The sequence below is a fragment of the Garra rufa genome, chromosome 4, assembly GCF_049309525.1.
Source record: "Garra rufa chromosome 4, GarRuf1.0, whole genome shotgun sequence".
Lineage (NCBI taxonomy): Eukaryota > Metazoa > Chordata > Actinopteri > Cypriniformes > Cyprinidae > Garra > Garra rufa.
Genome location: NC_133364.1, coordinates 24722875 through 24742876, shown reverse-complemented (window position 1 = coordinate 24742876; position 20002 = coordinate 24722875). Strand labels below are relative to the sequence as shown.

Sequence of the window (20002 nt, the reverse complement as noted above, 5' to 3'; positions counted from 1 at the left end):
AAGGGCTTTAGGATGGACCTGAGGTCTACAGTGGTACAATGGGTGGAGTGGTATTTAGGCCTTTGGGCCAATGTGAGGAGCCCATCTCTGCATACATTACCATGAACGATGGGCCGTCATTGTTCTCACATGAAAGGAACGCACAGTTATTCTAATGAAACGTGGGAAAGGGGATCACTCTCCTCCTTTTACCTCTCAGCCCTGTTCTTCCATTCACTGTTGGTATGCTGCTGTTTGTGAACTATCAGTCCTCCATGAGTTATTCGAGTTAGTTGGCAGCATGAGTGTTTGGTCATGTTGTATGTCTGTGAATATAAATGTATACAGTACAGGTGTTTGGGAATAAGTGTGTGTGTATAGGATCTTTATTGAACAAAATATTACAGTCCCTCAATATGAAATCGAAAAAAGACACAATTTACTTTGTTAATGTACACGCTGTTGGTCTGTGGTTCATCGGTGAACATTATTTTAAAGAAAATGGTTTGTCTTTTGTAGAGTTTAATCAACTTCCTCTCAAACAGCTTTCCTTTTTGGCTAATTTCATGTAGGTAAATAGCTATTTCTGCATAGTTTTATCAGTCCACTTCATATTTGGCTCAATGTTGGTACATAGCTCTTATGTTTCACTCAAAATACATACAATTGCAATATTTACACATTAAGTGCACTAACATGCAAACAGACAGACAAGAGCAGATGGGATATCAAGATGGAACGTTAATTTAATTTATTAATTTATTTTAACTTGCAAAGTTTAATGTGAACCATAACATACTGCTTTCTCGAGGCATGAGATTATGGGCAATATTAGCCAAAAAAGCATGCATTTTTACAGTGGTGTGAAAAAGTGTTGGCCCCCTTCCTGATTTTTTTTTTTTTTTTTTGCATGTTTGTCACACTTTATTGTTTCAGATCATCAAACAAATGTAAATATTAATCAAAGATAACACAAGTAAACACTGTTTCTCTAGCCACACCCAGGCCTGATTACTGCCACACCTGTTCGCAATCAAGAAATCACTTAAATAGGACCTGCCTGACAAAGTGAAGTAGACCAAAAGATCCTCAAAAGCTACACATCATTTTGAGATCCAAATAAATTTAGGAACAAATGAGAAAGAAAGTAATTGAGATCTGTCAGTCTGGAAAAGGTTATAAAGCCATTTCTAAAGCTTTGGGACTCCAGCGAACCACAGTGAGAGCCATTATCCACAAATGGTGAAAACATGGAACAGTGGTGAACCTTCCCAGGAGTGGCCAGCCGACCAAAATTACCCCAAGAGTGCAGCGACGACTCATCCAAGAGGTCACAAAAGACCCCACAACAACATCTAAAGAACTGCAGGACTTTTCTTGCCTCAGTTAAGGTCAGTGTTCATGGCTCCACCATAAGAAAGAGACTAAAATGGCCTGCATGGCAGAGTTCCAAAACGAAAACCACTGCTGAGCAAAAAGAACATAAAGGCTTGTCTCAGTTTTGCCAGAAAACATCTTGATGATCCCCAAGACTTTTGGAAAAATACTCTGTAGACTGATGAGACAAAAGTTGAACTTTTTGAAAGGTGTGTGTCCCATTACATCTGGTGTAAAAGTAACACAGCATTTCAGAAACAGAACATCATACCAGCAATAAAATATGGTGGTGGTAGTGTGATGGTCTGGGGATGTTTTGCTGCTTCTGGACCTGGAAGACTTGCTGTGATAAATGGAACCATGAATTCTGCTGTCTACCAAAAAATCCTGATGGACAATGTCCGGCCATCTGTTCGTGACCTCAAGCTGAAGCGAACTTGGGTTCTGCAGCAGGACAATGATCCAAAACACACCAGTAAATCCACCTCTGAATGGCTGAAGAAAAACAAAATGAAGACTTTGGAGTGACCTAGTCAAAATCCTGACCTGAATCCTGAAATTGAGATGCTGTGGCATGGCCTTAAAAAGACGGTTCATGTTTGAAAACCCTCCAATGTGGCTGAATTACAATAATTCTGCCAAGATGAGTGGGCCAAAATTCTTGCACAGCGCTGTAACAAACTCATTGCAAGTTATCGCAAACGCTTGATTTGCAGTAGTTGCTGCTAAGGGTGGCCCAACCAGTTATTAAGTTTAGGCAAACACTTTTTCACACAGAGCCATGTGGATTTGGATTTTGTTTCCCCTTCATAATAAAAAAACTTCATTCAAAAACTGCATGTTGTGTTTACTTGTGTTATCTTTGATTAATATTTACATTTGTTTGATGATCTGAAACATTAAAGTGTGACAAACATGCAAAAAAAAAAAAAAAATCAGGAAGGGGGCCAACACTTTTTCACACCACTGTATATAATATTTAAGAAGTGTTATTATGGACCAAGTTTAAGAAAATATAGATTGTTTTCTTTTTTGTAACCTCTAACAAAAGCAAAAGCAATATCAAATAATCATGAAACATTACAGTAAACAATAAATAATAAAATATGCAATATATACTCAAATTACACGGCTGAAAACGATCAATCATAGCAAGTTCATTCTGATGCAATGGCTGAACCTTTTAACATCTCTCTCTCTCTCACTTGCTCCCTCTCTTTTACCCTCTCACTCTTTCGTGCTCCTTTAATCGAGGTCTGAAATTTGTATTCTATGCTGTTGGCTGGTGGAGAAGTTCAGCCATTGACTTATGTAGGTCAGAAGGTTTAATTGGATCTCACTTTATTGAGATGGAGCCCTTTGTCTAAATGTGTGTGGATGCAGATGTGCACACACTCTCTGCAAATTGGAGGCCACTGTAATTTCGAAAAAACAATATAATCTTTCCCGCATTGCTGGTCCCAGTGCTTAGCATCCTACAGGAGATGAAAGGATGGAATGCAAAGCAAGCTGAGAGTTTTAGCTTAAGTAAAGAAATTTCCCCAAGTTGCTGTCAGTGAAAGCACTGCAGCGTAACCATAATAGACTCCAACATTTAAATCAAAACACTCTGGGAGTCTTATCAAATATGAGAAGTTATTTTGCTGTCAAAGGGTTATTAGTTTGTTGTTTATAAACAGCAGGAGAAATTAAACCTTGTACTACAATCTTAAAACGTATTACAGGTGGCTATCGTCGAAAGGATACATCCTAGTGTGTGCAATGTGAAATGTTTAACATGTTGTCTACCGCAACACGACTCAGAATACACAACGCGGAAAATAAAATATAGATACGATTACTACTGAAAGAGCATACAGGTGGCAATGTGTATAAGCGCAGGCTCAAACCAAATGCCGTACGATCGATTTTACCCCACAAAGAGTCTAAACGCCCCTGGATATCGAGTGCAATCCACACTGAGAAACTCCTTCAGTGGCTGCGGCATCATGACAAGCATCAGCAAGTTTACATCCTGTCAGAATGGCATCTAGCGTTTCTTGTCTCTGCCATTTGTAAGCTTTTTCAGTAGCTGTTGTCTACTAAAATCCTCAAAGGGATCAGGACTAAAGTGGAAATAACAAAGACGCAAGTCTTTTGGAAGTTTTAATCATCCACAGGTGTCTTCCCATTCTTTTCTCTTCTTCTTATCCTAACGGCGCACAATGTGGCATCATATCAATATTTTAAGTAGCCGAGTTGCATATTCTGAGTTGTGTTGCGGCAAAAACAGCAACCATTTGACGTCATCGACATAATAGCCCCCCCCCCCCCAGAGAAAGAAGGTTCTTATCTATCTTATCTAGAAGGTCTTATCTAATTGACAATTTATATACTTTTTAGCCTCAAAACTCATCTTGTCTAGCTCTGCGTTAATTCTGTGTATTCCGGTTCATCTCATTTTCTCCTCCAACTTCAAAATCATCCAACATTGCTGCAGAAATACCGACCCAGTGTTTACAAAGTGAACATGCAAAGAAGATCAAACACCCTTTGCAAAAAAAGGTAAAACAGCATGTAGGGTGATTTTAAAGTTGGAGGAGAAAATGAGAAGGGAGTTTTTCGACATACCCTAACTCTCTTGAACCGGAATACACAGAGTTCACGCAGAGCTAAACAAGATGAGCATTTGATGTTAAAAAGTATAAAAATTGTACTCGTTTTGTTAGGTAAGACCCTTCTTTCTCGGCTGGGATCGTTTAGAGCCCTTTGAAGCTGCATTGAGACTGCATTTTGGAAGTTCAAACTCGTGGGCAAGAAATCCTGAAATGTTTTCCTCAAAAAACATAATTTCTTTTCGACTAAAGAAGGACATGAACATCTTGGATGACAAGGAAGTAAGTAAATTATCCGTAAATTTTTGTTCTGGAAGTGAAAACCTACTTTAATAAACAATTGCTCTTTTTCATTTCCTTTTAATGTGCTGAACAGCCTTTTTGGATTCTGAAGTCTGGGTTGTTGTGGTTCATCTGAGTTTCTGAATTTGAGACTGACATGAGGAGGTGTTCCAGCTCAAAGTTCTTACTGGGAACTTTTAAACTTCTGAGTAAAAATGGAATGCACTAAAAAGAAAGTCATTTCACTGGGCAGAGTTCCTATTTATTGAATAGGGAAATACTGAACTCTCAAAAACATCTTGTTGAAGTCAGATTTAAATGACATTTTAGAATATCAGCAATAAAATCAGACATAAACTGTCTCACAAATGTTGTTTTTTATCCTAAAATAGCATTAAAAAAGCATGTATTTCAAGTTGGTTTAGCCAACGTGCATGTGCAGGTCTCCAGGCATGTTGGCACCAACACAAATGTTCAACTCAAAAATTCCTCAGACAAGTTGAATCAATAAATAAATCCACTTTCTGGCAGTAGGTGGCACTTGCAGAAAAGCAGAAATACAGTGGTAATTTAATGATGCTTTAACTGTCATTTTATGAAGCTACAAGAATACTTTTGTGTATAAAGAAAACAAAACTCATGACATAATTCAACAATTTCTCTTACAATTTTAACAATGTCCTTACTACCTTTTTGGGCCTTGAACATAGGTAGTTGCGTTGCTGTCTATGCAGGGTCAAAAGGCTCTCGAATTTCATCAAAATGTCTTAAATTGTGTTCCGAAGATGAATGTCATGAGGGTGAGTAATTAATGACAAAATTAAAAATTTTAGGGTGAACTAACCCTTTAAGTGATTTCATTGGCATGTCGATGTGCATTTACACATTTTCTATGTTTTAGTTTGCTCAGCCATTACAAACAGCTACATTCTCAGATCTTATGCAAACTGAACTCAGTGTCACAGAATGCATCACCGCTCTGTATCTGAAGGATTCACACAATACCGCTATAGAATTTAGACAGTATATGTGACTGCGTGCCTTTTGCAGCAGCCTTCTGTACTGTCTAGGCAATAAAAAAACACCACATGCCCTTAACAAACACTAACAATATAACATTCATTCCAGTGCTTTTTCAAACCCCACTGCACCTGTCCAGCATGTTCGGTACTGTAATCAGTTTACCCGACTGCTGCCTTAGTCATGAAATGCTGTTCTTTTTTCAGCCTACTTTAATGTGCCACTTGAGGAGTTCAACGTCAGCATCTTCAGACTCTAGACAGGCTGTAATCATTGACTCTTCAGTGTGTGCCACTGTGAAAAAGAGGCTCAGGGAGATTGGTTGCTAATTTTAGCTCCACTATAGCACGGATGCTCTCTGCTCTTAGTGTCGAATTGCATCCACTTGTGTGTTTGCGGGTCGTGAAAGCATGCAGGTGTGAGAATTTTTGTAGCGTTTGCAGCCCTTGTAAGATCACAAATATCAGTTCACAAATACAAGAAGACGATTAAAGAGATAGTTCACCCCGGTGCATCCAAGATGTAGGAGACTTTGTTTCTTCAGTAGAACACAAACGAAGATTTTTAACTCAAACTGTTGGAGTCTGTCAGTCATATAACGGCAGTCAATGACCCACGGCTTTGAGAGTCAAAAAAACACACAGACAAAACCAAATTAAACCCTGCGGCTCGTGACGATACATTGAGGTCTTAACACACAAAACAATCTGTCTGTTCAAGAAATTGAACAGAATTTATATATTTTTTTTTTACGTCTGATCCAACGCAATGTCTAATTGTCCTGAGTGTGTTCACAACAGCCGGCCTCAAAGACCTCAATGTATCGTCACGAGCCGTAGGGTTTAATTTGGTTTTGTCTGTGTGTGTTTTTTTGACTTTCAAAGCTGTGGGTCCCATTGACTGCCATTATATGACTGACAGACTGCAACCGTTTGAGTTAAACATATTCGTTTGTGTTCTACTGAAGAAACAAAGTCGCCTACATCTTGGATACCCTAAGGGTAAGCAGAAAAACATCAGATTTTCATTTTTGGGTGAACTAGCCCTTTAGGAAAAAGGGATATTTAGTAGAATGTTGACATTAGCCTTTTATGTTCCTACATCTTGTTGAGTCAGAATCTATCTTGCTCAAAGATGTCTAGCACAGTTTGCCTCTTTCCAATTGCACTTTTCTTATCTCTTCTTTCTTTCAGACTGGACTGAAGTAACCCCTCAGGTCTTTTCTCTGCACTGAGAAACTAGGACAGGGTCTTTGTAAGCAGACAGCCTGACTGAAATCGTTTAAAAGTGTGTATGTCCGCAGACCATCTCAGTTTCAAAGTCACCAAGAGGTCAATTAAAGTAAACGTGCTGGCATTTTATCAAAAATATCTTAATTTGTGTTCCGAAGATGAACAAAGGTCTTATGTGTTTGGAACGACATGAAGGTAAGTACGTTTTTGAGTGAACTGTCCCTTTAAGAGTAAGAAAAAGAGTTCCGAAACCTAATCGGAAGAGTATTATGACAACACAATCCACTTAAAAACTTCATCCAGAGGCTGAGATTTTCAAATGTAGCTGTTAGTGCTAGAGATTAGAGAGTTCAGGTTCTAAAATAGACAAGGGGCCTGAGTAATAACCGCAGAGACCTGAGACCTTGTCTTTGTTCAGTCGGAATAGATGACAACAATTACCTGCTACACTGAATGACAGCCTTGTGGTGCTAATGCTAATTTATGTCAATAGATAGAGACCACCAAGGCCACCAGTGACTTTACTTAAAGGACGTATCCTTCAGACTCTGTTCAGGGATTGAATACCTCTCTCCTTGTGTGTCCCTTATCTTGTTCTGCATTGCAGAATCAAAACAATGAGAAAAATCATTAGCTTTAAGCATAAACAGACACCATGTTATGTGTTACCTATTATCTTAGCTAAGCTCCTAAGCTGCTTTCTGTGTTATTTTTTCATTTAGATCAGAGCAATTCCAATCACCAACATCTTTTGTTAATTTCATCAGCTCATTTGGGCTGAGAGAATGAAGAAATTACTGTTTGCCTGCTGTGCGCTGTGTGACTGATATTCCACAATTTAATAAAAAGATAAAAACGATTGCACAATTGTAAAAAAAAAAAAGTGCACACTGGACCATTATAAATAGGCTGTTTTTCTTCATTAAAAAATTAAATAAAAACTTTTTTAAGTTATTGAAAAAAAAGCTTTTAAGGGTTAAATGCCTGAGCTTGATGCATCCAGTCAATGCAAAAGTTTGCATAAAATTTGGGAAATTTTAATGAAATTATATAGCCAATTACAATGAAAAAAAAAAAGATTATGTAATGGGGGAAAAAATATGTGGTAGTAGTGTTGCCAGCAATATGTGGTACAAGTCTAAATATGTTTTTGATAATCTTTTGAATCAGTTTGAAGTCGTTCTTTTTTTACTTTTCCTTTTGGTGATGACGACATTCAGTTTAGTGATTGAATGCGTTAGTTGGGTTTTCTCTTGGCACAATGCATTCGTTTTGGCACAGTGTTATTTTTGGCACAGCTGGGCAGTTTTTTTTGTAGCACAATTTATTTTACATTCACCCAGCTGGAATTGCCTTGTAGTTGGACACACTGTAATCCATAATTGCAATGTGCTGTGGATCAAACACTCTCTCTTCTGGATGTGCTCCCTTTCTTCCTTTCAGCTCCAACCATCTCAGGGCACTTTTTTTTCTTTGCCATTGTTGCCTTTTTATTGCTCGCTGTGGATTTTTCAGACATTGATATGTGAGAACGTGCTACTGTAGTGCTATAATATGCAACAAAGAATATGGAAAAAATTTGAATGAGAGAGTGCTTATTTAATGTATTTTTTAGTTTGAGTTCCTTCATCATTCAGCCTTAGCAGAGTCCCTAAGCTACTTTGAATAATTATATTCTGTTATATGAATCTAATGACCAACCCAAGCTCACAAGCCATTTTTTGCAGTACTCCAAAAACATATTTGCTGTATACATACAATTCACTCCAGCTTCCAGCTGAAACACCTACCTGATCTCATGACCAAAATGTACCTGTGGGAATGTTTTACACACGAAATACGTACCAATAAACACTAGAGGTGGTAAAACAGCAAACACTTGTAATTGTTTTTGTATACAGTTATGATTACAACTCCATATGTTTCGCTTTCTGAAAGTAACAAGCTTACTTGATAGCTCAGCCGTTATGAAAATGCAGAATCCTTGGGTATGAATCTTGTGAAAAGCATGACTCCGATGAAAGAGCTGAAAGATGAGAGATTGACAAACAAGTTAAAACGTCATACTTGAAATTGCATTTTTACATCACATTCACTTTTGTTCATACTATCGGGTAGGTTTAGGTGTAGTGCAGATAGTATGTTATTTTAAAACATCACGGAGCATTAGAGTTACAGCGCCATTGAACGGATATTTCAAGTCAGAACTGCGGTGACACATACCAACATCACATAAAACGTACCATATATACGTTCATCTGTTCTTAGGGAAAAAAAAACAAACACTGTTTTAGCACCAAGCAGTGGACATTTCACATCGAATATATATCACAAAACATACATGGAAGTACATATTTCATGTCTTGCGAAAAAGTTCCCACAGGTAAGTTTTCGTCATGAGATCAGGTTGTAAAATACACAATTTTTCTAAATTAGGGGCTGATTATTGTTTAGTAAAGATTTCGTATTGCTTTGTTATGACCTGAAAACACTTACAGTGCATGTTTTGTTATCTAATGCATTTTGATATATACACCACATAACCAGCTCCAGTTGTATGGCTTTTCTGATATAGTAAACTTGCTCGGTAGCTCACCTGGTACAGCACTGTGCTTCCAATGTGGCACACTCTGTTGTGAATCATAATAAAGCCCAGTTCAGACTACACGATTTTAGCCTGGTTTTGGCATGATCTGCTTGTCGTAGGGTGTCGTGGGGAATCGTAAACAACAATGGGCGTCGGGACGCAATATTCAATCATTACACCTCGTGTAGTGTTTCATAGTGGCAGAAGTGGACAGTAGTGAAGTATTTTTACTCTGAGTGGTTTTCTTTAAAAAACTTTACTTCACAGCATTCCAAAGCATAATATTGTACTTTTTATTGCAGTAGTTTCATATTAAATATCACTTAATACTTGATTACATTAGAAATCTATTACTTTCTTACTTTTACTCAAGTAAAAGTACTTCAAACATTCAAACAATGTTCTCAAGTATTAAAGGTAAAACAAACAACAACTTCGATTTATAAAATGTAGTGCCGTAAAAAGTATGACATTATGCTTTGGAATGTAGTGAAGTGAAATTTTTCCAAAGAAAAACTCTGATAAACTACAGATACTTTATAAAAGGGTAATCGGATGCAAAACTCACTTTTACATGTTGTTTAAACATTAATGTGTGTTGGCAGTTTGTGTACACAACCACCCTACAATGATAAAAATCCACCCAGTGGTATTTTTTTTTTAATCTTTAAAAGTAATATCCCCTTTTTAAAATCAGGTCATTCTCAGCTTCTTGTCGGTGTGACGGCACACAGACAGAGGCCGCTCCCATGATAGTTGATTGACATGAGCGCCTTACCTTAGACCCGCCCTCACTGAGCTGAAACAGTCCGACTCCAATCGCCATTGTGTCGACTCAGGTGCAGGGGAAGACAAGAATGTCTCTGAGCGATTGAGGTGTTCTGTTGTTAGATGTAATAATGAACATAGCAGTCATTTACTCCTGACATCTGAGCCGCTGAAGACGCAGAGGATTAACGTTACTTTCGTTTTTGAAAGGAAAGCGCCGATCCCGATCTACATATGCATCTATGTTCATGCGAATCATTCGTAATGCAGCTTCACCCACAGCAGAAGTGAGTATAAGGGTGTTTTATGCATCTTTGCATAACCATCTTTGTCGTAACTAACAAAAAATCTGTGTAGTCTGAACCGGGCTTAAGTGAGCTTGAAGATTGGTAAAAGCAATTCTCTCACCACCCCTGAGCCCACTGAGTTTTAACAAATGCTCTAAAGCACACGGTGAGTTTGTTGGGGGGTAATTGAGAATGAATGGGGGAAAGTTACGCGATAGGAGGCAATGCCTCCATCAAGATGTGATTGGATAAGACTTATGATCGGCTGTCATTGGTTAAAACAATAAATCCCGCCTCTTGTGTTAATACTTGTTCCGCATTCACGAATCAGTCTGAATGAACAATATAATGGCAATAATGGGAAGACTAATAAAAAGTTAGTAAACAACTTACACACTTACATACCACCACTCACATGAACACTGCAGTTCTTTGACCTACCTGTAGGGGCAGTGCTTTATGAGCTAAAGACACGCATCCATCCACTTACATTGTGAAATTACCACTCTACAATATAAGGACCTACGCAAAACACTTATGTCACCATCAATCTCTGTAATGCAATGTTATTTGCTTGTGAGGAATATGGTTTTGTCCTCTATTTGTCAAGGCGTCCCCAGTTGAATAACAACCATTCAGTCAGACGTCCCCACAAGAATAACAAAACAACAACATTTGTTCAACAACAACTATATCAATATAGCACTGCATTAAAATGCATGGACTTTGTTTTATTTGATGGCTTCTATTTTGCATTTAAGTGAGTGAAATCTTTGTTATATGGCCATCATTATACTGCATCTCTAGAGGTTGGCAACATTTATTATTTGCTTTGTTTGCGCAGGCCAGCAGTTTGTGGAAGTATTTGTGTATCTGTTGCTATGATAATGATTCAATTGGTGGAAAATTATCAGATCCCTGATAGGACCTGTGTATATGATGAAAGTAAATACCTACTGACTCCTCGCATACGCTCACTGTGTTTCTGAGATTTTGGTAGTCATGGTGCAGGGTAAATCTCCCATTAAGCTAATGCTATAAATTATTCAATTGTGTGTCAAGCACCACCAGTAGACACACAACAAAAGATGGCCAACCGAGAAAATGTCTGGAACCGTTTTTGGCCTGTCTCTCAGTTTTTGATTGTGTTGGCTTCTAGCACAGGCAGTTCACAGTGCGTCTTAATGTAGGGTTTAAATGTGTCAGATAATGTTATCTCCGCTTGGCACAGTGTATAATTTAGTGTGAGCATTTTTAATTATTACAGTTTAAAATAACTGCTTTCTATTTTAAAATATTTAAAATTTATCACTTTAATGGCAAAGCTGAATTCTCAGCATCATGCCTCCAGTTTTCAGTGTCACATGATCCTTCAGAAATCATTCTGATATGCCGATTTGCTGCTTCTGGCTTTTTTTTCTTCTACAGCTCTGGAAGTCAATGGCAGCCCATAGAACCGCTTGCAGAAAAGTTATAACATTTGGCACACATTTAGAGGATAGTTTCAACATTAACCACAGCAAATTTGGAGTCTCAAACTCTCTAGCGCCACCAACAGGCCAAATTTGCACTCACGTTTCTGTTACTAACTTTTAAACCATAAGGTCTAAAAACTAAATTATTTTTCCCTCTGATTCCTTGGCTTATACCAAGTGTTAAATTAAATTAAATTAAATTAAATTTAGTTCAATTAAATTTCTATAATCTACTTTTCTGAAAACTCGTCTTCGACACCTTGTCCAATTTTTACTGGTCAAAAGATTTAATGTGACACTTTTGTTTATAATAATTGAACAGTTTGACCAAGAATCAAAATACTGATCTTGTTAGATTCAGAGCGGCAAACCAAATCAAACGATACTCTTTTTTCCTATGTCAGCCATTTTAAGTGTGGACAATCTCAAATTTTGTAGTAAAATGCTGTATTTTTCAAATGCCTTCATGTTGTGAGTCTTTTAGAACCGCATGAAAGTTATGAAATTTGGCACACAGACAGTGGATATTCTTATCATTAAACACAGCAAATTTGGAGTCTCTAACTCAATCTCTATAGCGCCACCAACAGGCCAAATTTGCACTCATGTTTCTGCTAGTAGCTTTTAAACCATAAGGTCTAAAAGCAAAAGTATGTCTTTCCTCTGATTCCTTGGCTCATACAGAGTCAAATGCTTACCAAAAAAAGAAAAAGAGAATTTTATATTATGTTTCTATGATCAACTTTTTCAAACTCGTCCTCAACAGTTTGTCCAATTTTCACTAATATTGGCTCAGATGATCTGCAGAGCATTCTGGCAAAAAGTTATCAAAAGCGTTTTGATATACCAAACCTTTTTTATAAAGCGTGTTAATGAATTTGACAAAGTTTGTGAAAAAATGTAAATGAAGCTGTATCTTTGCAGCACTTCAGCAGATTCTGTGTGTTACGTGTTATAACCAAGCATGACCTGAGGTAGGGGTGGGCGATATGACCTAAAATTAATATCACGGTATTTTTCATCTTTTGAACGGTGCCGGTATAATATCACGGTATTACTTTTTTTGGTACATTTTCGGAGAAGTAGCCTGTCCTGTCCATTTAGTATGTGAATAAAGTTAATCTTTTCATAATATAATAAGTATATGGTAGGTATCCTTATCAAAAAGAGACATGGGAGAGTATTATGCATTCTCAACATATTTATTTTGCAAAAAACCTAAAGATCTTACTTAACAGTGTACAACAAAACAAAAATTATTTTTTTAAATTTAATTTCTGCAATATTTAAAACCTTTAAATAACTGGGGGAAATCAACCCATGGCAACAGTTTAAAAGTAGACTAATTCTGTGGGGAAAAACGCGGACTTGGCAACCCTGCATCCAACATGAGCTGCTGGAGTTAATGTCTTTGCACACGTGAGTACGAAATTTTCGTCCGACATTTTTGCACGTTAAAAAAAATACAGGTTATGTTAATCGAGTTTACACACTGCCTCTGAAACTTTCATCCGTCATAAAAAAATTTGGATCATGTTTGATGTTCTGCATTTTCACATCCATAATAAGCATTTTGATAAGGATGGCGAATATGAGAAAACTAAAAAAAAAAAACACATACGAAAATCGGACTCAGTGTACAATGACCTTTAGATTTGAACGATCACGGGTCGAAAGTAAAGAGAGATGACAAAAATAGACTGGAGGATTTGTTGCAATCTTGTACTCACTGACAAATATCTATTATAAGATGTGCTGCACCCTTTACAAAATCGAAAGTAAACGTAAACAGGCCGGTCGCGTTCGCCTCGCGCCTGCTCAATTTGTGATCCGCTGTGTAAATCCTTTGGCCGGCCGACCGGGAAAAGTCCCGGTCGTCCCGATTGCCACTCCGCCCCTGGTATAGGCTACAGGGCCGACCTTTCTTCACGATGTTTCACCAGCCGTTTAATGGCCACTCCCCTTTTACCTACCACCTGCAAAGCTGATACGAATATGTTTTACTTTTTTATTTACAACAAGATAGTATAAGGACAGGTATTCAGACCACAACTGAACGTTTGAAGAAAATTTAATGTTTTAAATATACCGGTATTGACGGTATTAGAAAATCCATGTCGTGGCGCTATCTCACACCGGTGATGACTATGACACCGGTGTACCGCCCACCCCTAACCTGAGGGCACATGAGTAGTTTTACCACAGCACAGTCCAATGGTCAAAAGATATAATGTGACTTTTTTGTTTATAATATCTGAACAGTTTGACCAAAAATCATAAGACTGGTCTTGTTAAATTGGAACGGCATACCGAATCAAACAATACCCAATTTGCCTATGTCAGCCATTTTAAGCGTGGTCATTCTCGAATTTTGTAGTAAAATGCTGTATTTTTCAAACGCTTTAGAATATTGTAATGAATCTTGTGAATCTTGAAGAACTGCTTGCATGAAAGTTATGAAATTTGGCACACAGACAGAGGACATTCTAATAATTAACCACAGTGAATTTGGAGTCTCTAACTCAAACTTTCTAGCGCCACCAACAGCCCAAATTTGTACTCTTGTTTCTGCTAACTTTTTAACCGTAAGGTCTAAAAGCTAAATTTTTCCAAATTTTTTCCTCTGATTCCTTGGCTCATACCAAGGAATGTATCCGAGTCAAATGCATACCAGAAATTAAATTTCTATGATCAATTTTGATTTTTTTTTAACTCATTCTAGACAGTTTCTCCCATTTTTACCAAAATTGTCTTTGATCTTCAGAGCATTCTGGCAAAAAAGCTTTTTGATATATACCAAACCATTTTCGTAATGCGTGTTAACGAATTTGACAAAGTTTGTGCAAAATTGAACATGAGGTTTTATCTCTGCAACGCTTTAGCAGATTCTGACCAAAGTTGGTATGTGTTATAACAAGCATGACCTGAGGGCACATAAATAGTTTCAGCACAGCGCCACCTACTGGTGAAAAGATATACAAATTGACATTTCTGCTTATAACTATAGTTTGGCCAAATCAATCAAACACACATTTTCATATTATTATTATTATGTTGAAAACAGCATTGTTGTGTAGAAATTTTGTGGAAGTGCAAAGAAACAACATGCATTTGAAATAATGTTTTACGTCAGCTCTTTTTGTTTTAATTAGCTCTTTAATGAATAAAATAATTAATTTATTAATTAATAATAATTTAAATATAACTGTAATATTTTTCAGTGTTAAATGAAGTATATTTATAAGTAACATGTTTTATCAATACATTTGCCTTTAAAATGTATCTTGGAAAAATGTTTGTAGGAGTATTATTATAAGAAAATTATTTTTCATCTTTTTCTTTGACTACTTTTTAAAAGCAAATACATTACGCTGACTAGTGATAAACAGAAAACCAAAGCATGCTTTTGACCCCAAAATGTCTAAATAGGCAGCTTGCTAGGTTTTGGATTTCTACTGCATCTAAGAAAAATCTACAGTATAATTAAAATCACTATTTAATACATAAAATACATGTTCACAAACACACTACATGAATGCTATTTTTAAATGCTTATTTTTACACAACTCTCCCTCTCATCTCTCTTTGTCACACACATGGTTTAATTCAGAGCTGTCTCAGCCATGCAGATAATTATTTGCAGCAATATTAACCGCCCGTTCCTTCTCTGGAAAAATCATTAGATGCCAAAATTAGACACAAAATCACTAGAAACAATGAGGTATTGTCTGTTTTCTAATGGAAATGAGCATATCAATGCACAAAGAACCGTTACATGTTACAATAATGTCTCAGCTGCTTTGAGGAAAGGATGTCTCACTTTGTGAATTTGGTTTTGCTGTCTTTTAGGGTGCTTTCACATCTGTGGTTCGGTTCATTTGGGCAACAAATGATACATTGTAGCATTTTTCTGCCGTTTTGGGTCCTTTTCACACCACACTGATTGCTCTCGTCCGAACCAGTTGAAACTAACCAAAATGCAGTCATGTGACAACATCCACATCACTCGTTGGCCAGATCGTGTCATTGAACCACTGATCTATAATAGAGAATTATATAGATCAGTGTATTGAACGTATTTTCTAAACTGTTAGGGGCCGTTCACATGTCGCGTCTTTTGCGCGCTCAAGCTCGTGATTTCAAATGTAGACGCAAGGTATGCGCGCTCAGAATGGAGACGTTTTTTCCATTCGCGAACGTTCCGCATCGAGATAAAAACATCTGAACTTTTCAGAATTCTGCAAGCGCACCACAGGTCATGTGACATGAACCAACCAATCAGCTTCATCCTTTCCCTTAATAACATTGAAAGCACTTGCAAGTTGGAGAAACAGCTTATCATAGCTGTACAGGAAGAAAGATTTTTGAATAAATATAATAGCAGGGGTACTGCAAGCAATTTTTAATGCTGAAAATTCATTTATCCTTTGCTGAAACTTTCGCATATTTATGGCAAAGAGTATCTTTGTTTATGGAGAGTGCAGGTCATGGTTGCTTAGCAACGGCAGACGCCACTGGAGCGCAAGCTACAGAGCAGTTTGGAAAGAAAGAGAAAGCGGCGCGCCTAGCGGTTGCCACACGTTTTTAGGCGCAACATGTGAACGGCCCCTTAAACAACGAGAAAGATTGTGATGTTGTGAGTTTTCGAAAGTTGGGACCTATATGATCATCAGACCAAATTTATGAGGCTCCGCGAGCTGTCATGGGGCTATGTTGCTAAAGCGCTTACTGTCAACAAATACTTGTCCTCATCCCATAATGAACGGCACAGCGGACTACGGCAGATGAATTAGTCCAAAAAGGCACAGGACTTTTTGCGGTTGGGTCTGTTCTAGTTCGGTTCATGTTCTCACCACAAACGAACCGCTCCAGTGTTCGTTTGAAAGCATACCGAGACCACCTCTTCAAGGAGGTCTCGGTACGCTTTTTTGGTCCGCTTTTGGTGCGCACTCGAGTGCGATTGCTACATTCACACCTGCCCAAACGAACCGCACCAAGAGGGTAAACCAACTCTAGTGCGATTCAACCGAACTAAATAAGGCAGGTGTGAAAGCACCCATAAACATTCAACCTTCAGTCAATTAGTGCATGAATTTCCTCATATAACTTCTCAAAACTGTGCATTTCGTAATTTATGCCAGCTTGCAGTATATGCTTTGAATGTGTACATGTGTCCCGTTGGTGCGTGTGGGTGGGTTTTTGTGTACGAGGTTGTGTTGTGCCCTCAGCATGCCAACCTCTTCAACCTTCCCTGGCATCCAAACCCACAGAAAGAGGAACATGCCAATGAAACGGCTGGGTTTGTTAAATAGAGGAACTCTCAAACTCATTGCCCTGCCAGATTCGGTATTTACATATTCAGAGAAGTCAAACGACGGCCATGTTCTCACTACATGAAGATGCCAGGCTTACAGAAGCTCAAATGCCTTTGCACAGACTGTGTAAGACATGCTCTAGTTATGGCGTTCTGGCCTTGATTCACTCGTTAGCTTCAATCTCCTCTTCATGTGGGCTTTGTTTACTTCTTCTGTTTGCACACATTGATGTCACTTCGCTCTGAAAAAATGTTTAGAGAGATCTGATTGACTAAAAGACGTTTCAGGTTGGCAGATATTGTTGAAAGCTGTAGCCTTTTCTCTTTTCTCTTTGATTAAATCCAAGAGCTTTCTGTCCCTGCATAGATAGCAACACAACTGACACCTTCAAGGCCCAGAAAGGTAGTAAGGACATTGTTAAAATAGTCCATGTGGCATCAGTGCACTGTTTCTTAACACACCTTTGTGTCTAGTTAAGGACAACACATTTTGTGTTAGTTTTAACTCAACTAGTGTGTTATTCCAGCTAACACAGAAAATGTGTTGATTTTTTCTACACACTATTGTGTTATAAATACACAATTTGTGTCAATTATGTGTTATTTTTTACCAAATTTTTGTATGCAATAAAGACACTGCAAACTAATGTATAGTTTAAACACAATTTATTAAACCTGCTACTAACAATTACATAAAAACTCAAAAAGGTTAAAAAAAGAGAGGTAAACAGTCAATTCAGTCATTTCAACATATAATTGTTCCTTGAGTGAAAAGTTGTTAATGGTTTATAAAGTTTGTACTTAAAAAAAAATGTGGTATTTGACAACCTCTTAAGCATTAATCGTTTTATTTACATATTTTTATCAGCATACAAGTGATGGTGAGGGTCGTGAGATGAAGTCTCTCGTTTGTCTCTGTCACATCAGTAACTGCCACAAGCGCTTCAGGAGTCTTCCAGTCAAAGCTGCAAGAGTAAAATAAAGATTCTTTTGTTATTTATAGGCTACACATAGTGAATATTGTAAAATAGCGATAGCTAAAAAAGGCAAGAAAAGCTTTAGCATTAGAGATTATGTTAGCGTCTTAGGGCAATTTGCACAATACATGTCACAACGAAGCTGTTCATTTTCAAAGAGAAAGACGCGACGAACGAATGCATTTTCTCATTCGCACTACAACGTGTCAATGATGAATTAAAAGCGATTCTGTTCACAATTAATCCGACAAAAGAAACTATAAAGCTTGTTAAAATAAGCTCCCACCGTCGTGATGTGCCGCAGACGCAGGCGCAGCTCGCATCGGCATTCGTGAGGCAATTTTACCACGTATATATGTGCCAAATGCCCCTCGACCATCTCCAAACGATCACAAAAGACATTTTAAAAACGTATAATGGCAAATACAAACATTTCTTACCTTCACACATCGAAGTTATGTCCTGACGATGAAAACTTGCAGCACGAGGAAATTAGCTTGTCTCAGTAGAATAACGGCTCATGAAGTGAGGCAAGCAGCAATGTGATTGGCTGATATTTAACACATATTGTGTTGGACACACTGTGTTGGATATTTTCTTTTTTCTTTTTCGTTTTTAACACACATTTAACACAAAGTAACACAAAATGTGCTAAAATAGACATAACACAAACAATGTGTAAAAAATTAACACATCCTTTTTGAGAGTGTGGTTAAACTTTAATTTCATGAAGCTACGAGAATGCTTTTTGTGTGCAAAGAAAACAAAATAATGACTTTATTCAGCAATTTCTTCTTTCTGCAGGGTCAGAAAGCTCTTGCATTTCATCAAAAATGTATTGAATGAAGGTCTTTTGGTTTTGAAACGACATGAAGGTGAGTAATTAATTACAGAATTTTATCCTTTTAATATTAGTACCAATTTATAAGTAGACCTACATCTCATTTCATTCATGTTTGTAATATACTGGTGCTTGACAACTTTCACACCAAATTAAATATGCTTCAGCAATAGTAATAGTTATCCTAGGCTTATCAGACACCACTAATAAGCATTTCTGTTTATTTATTTTCAAGATGTTGAATGACAAGTTTGAAAATCACTTTAAAAATAATCTGTATAGACCATTTTTCCCCATAGAAGAGTCTGAATAGAAGTTATGACAGGCTTCTTTAAATGGTGACTAGTTCTATGGAGTGTTTCAGCGGGGGGTTGTGTGCTGCTGTGAGGTGCCTGAAAGAGTGATGACTAATGGATGGAGAGAGATATTTTAGAGCGTTAAAAGTGAGTGAGGAAATGACAGTTTAAACGAGTGGGAGATTTTGGCTGTCGAAAGGCCAAAATCCGGAAGTTCTGTTTTGGACCAAACTAACAATTTCTCTCACTTGTTTGAAAGTGATGTTCAGTACATGTCATAGAATGGAGTGGTTTGTTTTGCCAAGAATTTTATGTGGAATAGAGAGAGGAAATGGGAAAAGAGTTTCCTGTAAGCTGTATTCATCATATCCGTTGTATATTAATAGAAACGTTCATCCAAAAATGAAATTCTTCTACTGCTGTGTAAAATAATTCCACACATTTAAAAGTCTTTTAGAGGATTACTTGACAGACAGGCCCTGTTTTTGATCCTCCTTTCAGTTAAGTTAAAAACAGCGATAATAATGCAGAGAATAGTGACTTATGTCCAGATGCCGATTCTTTTCAGCGATTGAATCATGATCGTAATTCAGGATTTTTTTCAGAAACACTAAACGATCATTGGTTCGATCACCGTAGATGTGTGCGGTGTATGGTAAGAGAGTTATTCATCATACAGTGTAGATAGCTTCACTAGCCTTATGCTGGATCTGGTTTCATGCAAGTAAATAATAAAAATAAATTGCCACAATAATGATAATATCATGTATCGCGATCTCGCAGGCTGACAATAGGACAGCACTACTGTAGCGTATTATTTACTCACCCTCCATGCATCCTAGGTGTATATGACTTCCTTCTTTTCGACGAATGCAATCGGAGATATATAAAAAATTATCCTGGCACTCCCAAGCTTTAGAACGGTATAGACAGGTGTTTCTCTCCATCAGTCCAAAACAAGTCCAATAAAGTG

General features: G+C 37.5%; 1 protein-coding gene across 1 annotated transcript in view; it reads left to right on the top strand.

Annotated features, from left to right (window-relative positions):
- LOC141333766 (membrane-associated guanylate kinase, WW and PDZ domain-containing protein 2-like) overlaps positions 1 to 20002 on the top strand; it is a 287797-nt gene that overhangs the window by 25813 nt on the left and 241982 nt on the right. The gene's annotated exons all lie outside the window — the stretch shown is intronic.